We start from the raw sequence: 6,491 nt of genomic DNA on the forward strand, positions 1-6,491 counted from the left end.
TAAGAGTGGCTGAATTACAACGCCAGCTCAACTCCCAACCTGGAATGGTGTCTGAGGCGAAAGTGAGTGCATTGATTGGGAAGAAATGGGATCTTAAAACTTAAACTTGGGATGGGGAAATATGAGTAGATAATAAGGAATCTTGGGGACACAGAGCCTGTAAATTCCATTGACTCTTTCTTGCCAACTGCTCCACCCCTCCTATCTGAAGATATTATTCCATTATCAGTAAAAACATCCCCTCTGCCAACTATTGATGAGAGTAATTCAACTGTTCCTGCTGAGATGATGCCTGAGGCATTTGTCTGGGGCATCCTCGATGGTAGGTGACTTGTAAGACATTGCTAAAAGTGTCCTCTCCCAACTATTGCTTCTAGGCCCAGCAAGCCCCAAAAAGCAATTTGTGACCCAGGAAGAAGTACAATTTGTGACCCAGGAAGAAGCACACTACACTCCAAAAGAACTGCTTGATTTTTCTAATATGTACAAACAGAAACCAGGAGAATATGTGTGGGAATGGCTACTAAGGGTGTGTGATAATGGTGCAAGAAATATTGAGTTGAATAAGTCTGAATTTATTGATATGGGTGCACTAAGCAGTGATTCTTATTCAGCTTGAGAGATCAGGAGAGGATCGAATAGTTTGTTTGATTCACTAAAGCATAGATTGTGAGGTAGCCTGCAATACATCAAGTTCAAGTACCAGACCTGCCTTGATATTCTGTAGAGGAAGAAATCAAAAGTCTTCAGGAGATTGGCATGTTAGAGTACATTTATCAGGATAAACTCATAAACCCACACATTAAGTGACCGAGGACACACCTTTTACCACAACCATGAGGAACAAATGTGTGAAGGGAGCCACAGCATCCTTGAAGACTGCTGTGACTGCTATATTATGTAAACCAGATTTGACAGTGGGAACTGCCCTAATTGAATTATGGCACCTAACCACAATGGTGCTGATTGGACCCTGTGGTGGTAGGAGCCAAGTGATAGCACGTAATCAACCAAGATTAAAGGTGGGTGTGATTACCATAATGGACAGCAAATTCAAAGCAGTAATCAGAATAGTCTGACTCATGTGGTCTTATGGCCTTGGCTAATTAGGCAGGGTGTCACTAGGAGCAAAATAGATGGGAAACCCACTAAATATTTACTTAATTTGTACAAGAGGAAGAACTCTAGGTAAAGTGAATGGTAGTATAACTTGAATCGACAGAAAAGAGAGTCATGGCCTCTCAGTCAATTCCCAGACATGAGTCAGTGTACAGAAGCACAACCCCTTGAATGAAGGTATGGAAGGACTCCCCCTACACTGCCGGCTGTTAGTCTTTCTTCCAGCCTTCCCCCAAAGGGATTTATAGTCTTTTACAAGAATGACTGTTCATAGGGGAAAGAAAATCACCCTACTTTTGGGGAATTACTGGACACTGACTCTAAATTGATACTAATTCTAGGAGACTCAAATGGCACTCTGGCCCGTCAGAGTAAAGGCATATAGAAATCAAGTTATTAATGGAGTCTACTAAGGTCCTTCTCACTGTGGGTCTAGTGGGTCCCTGAACTCATCCTGTAGCGATTTACCCAGTTCTGGAATGCATAATTGCAATAGACATATTTCAGCAACTGGCAGAACCTCCACATTGGATCCCTGAAATGTGGAATAAGGGTTATTATGGTTGGAGAAACCAATAGAACTACCTTTACTTAGCAAGATAGTGCACCAAAAGCAATACTGCATTCCTGGAGGGACTGCATAGATTAGTTCTACATTCAAGGACTTGAAGGATGCAGGGATGGTGATTTCCACCACATCCCCATTTAACTGGCTTATCTGGTCTGTGCAAAAAAAAACCAGGAGAATGAGAGTGAATTATCATAAACTTAACCAGGACATGACTCCAATGGCAGCTGCTGTTCCAGATGTTTCATTGCTTGAGCAAATTAATACATCTCCTGGTACCTGATATGCAGCTATTGATCTGACCAACATATTTTTCTCAAGTCCAGTTTCTAAGGGTCACCAGAGCAGTTTGCCTTCAGCTGGCAAAACCAATAATATACTTCCACTGTCTTACCTCAGAGGTATATCAACTCTCCAGCACTATGTCATAATTTATTCTTCAGGGACCCTGATTACCTTTCCCTTTCTAAAGACATCACACTGGTCTATTACTTTGGTGACATTATGCTGATTGACCCTAGTGATGAAGAAGTATCAATGATTCTAGACTGTTTTCTTAAGAGTGGAAAATAAACCCAGCACAAATTCAGGCACCTTCTACCTCAGCAAAATTTCTAGGGATTCATTGATGTGGGAAATGAAGAGATATTATTACTAAAGTGAAGGATAAGTTACTGCATCTCTCCCCTCCCTCAACTAAAAAAGAGACACAACACCTTGTGGGCCACTTTGGATTTTGGAGACAACATACCTCTCATTTGGATGTGCTACTCTGGCTTACTTATCAAGTGAGTTGAAAAGCTACCAATTTTGAGTGGAGCTCTGCAACAGGTTCAGGTGACTGTGCAATCCATCCCGTTGCTTGGACCATATGATCTAGCAGATCATATGGTGCTTGAAGTGTCATTGGCAGATAGAGATGCAGTTTAGAGTCCTTGACAGGCCCCTATTGGTGAATCACAGCACAGACCCTTAGGATTTTGGAGCAAAGCCCTGCAGGTAACTACTCTCCTTTTGAGAAATAGCTTTTGGCTTGTTACTGAAACTTAGTAGAGACTGAATGGGCCACCACGTCACCATGCAACTAGAACTACTCATCATGAACTAAGTGTTATCTGATCCACAGAGTTATAAACTTGGAAGTGCACAGAAGTACCTCATCATTAAATGGAAGTGGTACACGAGATTGGACTTGAGCAGGACCTGAAGGTAGAAGTAAATTGTGTGAGGTAGTAGTCCAAATGCCCATTGTTTCCATTCCTGTTACATTACCTTCCCTTTCTCAATCTACACTTACTGCCACTTGGATAGTTTCTTATAATCAGTTGACTTAGAGCAATCTCATGCTTGGTTTCCAAATAGTTCTGTAGAACACATAGGCACCACTCACAAGTGGATGGCAGTGACACTGTAACTCCTTTCTGGGACTTCCCTGAAGGACAGTTGTTGTTGTTGTTGTCGTCAGGTGCCATCGAGTAGGAATCGACTCATAGAGACCCCATGCACAGCAGAACGAAACAATGTCCGATCCTGGGCCAACCTCACTACTGCTGCCACACTTGAGTCCATCAATGATGCCACCTGGCTAATCCATCTCATTAGGGGTCTTCCTCTTTTTCTCTGACCCTCCACCTTACCCAGCATGACATCCTTCTCCAACGACTGTTTCCTCCGGACAATATGTCCAAAGTAGGAGAGACGAAGCTTAGCCATCCTGACCTCCAAGGAGCACTCTGGCTGCACTTCTTCCAAAACAGATCTATTGGTTCTTTTGGCAGTCCATGGCACTTTCAGTATTCTCCTCCAACACCACAACTCAAAGGCATCAATTCTTCTACGATCCTCCTTATTCACTGTCCAGCTTTCGCATCCATATGAGGCTATTGAAAACACAATGGCCTGGGTCAGGCGCACCCTAGTCCTCAAGGTGACATCTCTGTTCTTCAACACTTTAAAAAGTTCCTGTGCAGCAGATTTGCCCAGTGCAATACGTCGTCTGATCTCTTGACTGCTACTTCTGCGAGTGTTGATAGTTGGTCCAAGAAGAATGAAGTCCTTGACAACTTCAATCTTCTCTCCATTGATAATAATGTTGTTTATTGGTCCAGTGGTGAGTAGTGAAGGGAAATCCTCCCAATGGGCACAACTTCAAACAGTGCACCTGTGATTGTTCATTTTTCATGGAAGGAGAAATGGTCAGATGTGCAACCGAATACTGATTCATGGATTGTGGTCAATGGTTTAGCTGGATGGAAGATAGATGCTTGGAAAAATGGTGACAAGAAGGTGTGGGGAGGGGGTATGTGTGATAGACCTCTCTGAATGAGCTAAGAAAGTGAAGATATTTGTGTCTCATCTGAATGCACAGCAAAGGGTCACCTCAGCACAGGAGAATTTTAACAACCAGAGGACAGGATGACACATGTTCTGTGGAAACCAATCATACTTGTTCCTCCAGCCACTCCTGTCATTGTCCAATGGGCTTATGAACAAAGTGACCATGGTAGCAGAGATGGAGATTATGCACAGGCTCAACAGAATGGACTGCACCTCACCAAAGCTGACTAAATTACAGCCTCTGCTGAGTGCCCAGTCTGCCGGAAGCAGAAACCAAAAGAGTACCAGATAGGGGACCATTTTCATGGAGATCAGCCAGCAACCTGGTGACAGGTTGATTACATTGGACCACTTACATCATGGAAAGGACAGTGTTTTGTTCTTACTGGAATAGACACTTACTATGAATATAAATTTGACTTTCTTGCATGCAATGCTTTTGCCAAAACTACCATCCATGGACTTACAGAATACCTTATTAATCATCTTGGTATTCCACATAGCATCAGCTCAGATCAAGAGACCCATTTCACAGCAAATGAAGTGCAGCAGTGGGCCAATGCTTACCATGATCCTCATCATTCTGAAGCAGCTGACTTGCTTGAATGATGGAATTGCCTTCTAAAGACATAATTACAGCGCCAGATAGGTGGCAATAACTTGCAGGGTTGGGACAATGTTCTCCAGGACGCTGTATGTATGCTAAACCAGCATCCAATGTTGTTGTTGTTGTTAAGTGCCGTGGAGTCGGTTCCGACTCATAGCGACCCTGCACAGGGTTTCCGAGGCTGTAAATCTTTACAGGAGCAGAACGCCTCATCTTTCTCCCGCGGAACCGCTGGTAGTTTCGAACTGCTGACCTTGCGGTTCACAGCCCGATTCGTAACCATTATGCTACCAGAGCTCCTTTTTCAGCATCCAATATGTGGTGCTATTTCTCCAGTAGATAGGATTCATGGGTTCAGGAGCCAAGGGGTTTTATAGGACTGACACCACTCATTATTACACCTAGTGTCCCACTTGGAAAATTTTTTGTTCTTGTCTCTGTTACTGGCTCTGTGCTCTTCAGGTATGGAGGTTTTTGGCCTAAAGGGAGGAATACTCCTACTTGAAGACACAGTACTGATTTCATTCAACTGGAAGTTAAGAATGCCCCTGGCAATTTTGTGCTCCTCATGTCTCTGGATCAACAGGAAAAGAAAGGAGTAATTGTGTTGGATGATGTGTTTTATCCTGATTACAAAGAGAAAATTGGATTCACATTATATAATGGAGGTTATTAAGAAGAATATATGTGTGGAATCCAAAGGATTCCTTAGCTGTCTTTTAGTACTATCATGTTCTGTAATTAAAGTCAGTGGTAAACTACAGCAAATCAATTCCAACATGGCTTCTAGTAGCCCATATACTTCAGGAATGAAGATTTGGGTCATAGCTCCAGGCAAAGAACCACGACCAGCTGAGGTGCTTGCCAAAGGCAAAGGGAATACAGAATAGGTGGTGGAAGAGAATAGTTCTAAATACCAGCAACAGCCATGTGACCAGTTGTAAAATGAAAATTGTAATTGTTATGTGTGTCTGTGTATATATATGTATACATATACACACGTATATATACACACACACACATATATATGTCTTTGTTTTGTTTCATATCTGTGCATCAAATATTTTTACTTTGCTCATTTGTGAAATATGATGTAAATGGGGCCAGTGCATTTTTTGTTGTACATGTAGTATTATCATGTTAGGCAGAAGTATGACTTTACAATTGTCTTTATTTAGCGATAATGCATATGGCTTACAGTTAACAAGTTGACAAGAGGTGGTAGTTAAGGCTTTGTGTGAACTTGACTGGGCTCGGGTTCTCAGTGGTTTGACGGTTGAGTTGTGGTTATTCCCATGGTAAGATCTAATACAGTGTAGTTAACTCTATGATTATTGGCTATAAGCAGGCATAGTTAAAGGCTATGATGATTTACTATGAGCAATCAATCAATTAAAAGGATGTCTCCCTGTGGGTGTGGCCTGATTTCCAATACAATAGACGCTCAGGCAAAGCTTAACTTGCTTTTCTGCTGGACTGGATCTTGCATCTGGATTGTCCTACAACTTTTGGTTTTTTGGATTTGAGCCAGTGGTATGCTTTATTATCTTCTTTCCTGTCTGTCTGCCTTGCTGGATCAGCCTGCTGATCTTGGCTCATCTGACCCAGATTTGGAACTCTCCCATCTCTACAATACATATATAAGTTTCACTGAATTTTCTTTTCTAGAGAACTTAGCTTAAGAAAAGTACCACTGGCTCTAGATACCTCTTGAAGTGGTTAAGCATTGTCCATTTCTTTTTTGTACAGTTTCTGCATATACCTTCCATCCTCTATTTATACTTTCTGTATTACTCAATATTTTCCTATTTGTTGTTGTTGTTATGTGCTGTAGTGTTGGTTCTGACTCATAGCGACCCT

General features: G+C 42.1%; 1 pseudogene; it reads left to right on the plus strand.

The window, feature by feature from the left end:
- The first annotated feature begins 1,298 nt into the window (after window positions 1-1,298).
- Window positions 1,299-5,575, plus strand: LOC102818917 (annotated as a pseudogene).
- The last annotated feature ends 916 nt before the right edge of the window (window positions 5,576-6,491 follow it).

This window comes from Chrysochloris asiatica, unplaced genomic scaffold (genome assembly GCF_000296735.1).
Source record: "Chrysochloris asiatica unplaced genomic scaffold, ChrAsi1.0 scaffold00002, whole genome shotgun sequence".
Classification (NCBI taxonomy): Eukaryota; Metazoa; Chordata; class Mammalia; order Afrosoricida; family Chrysochloridae; genus Chrysochloris; species Chrysochloris asiatica.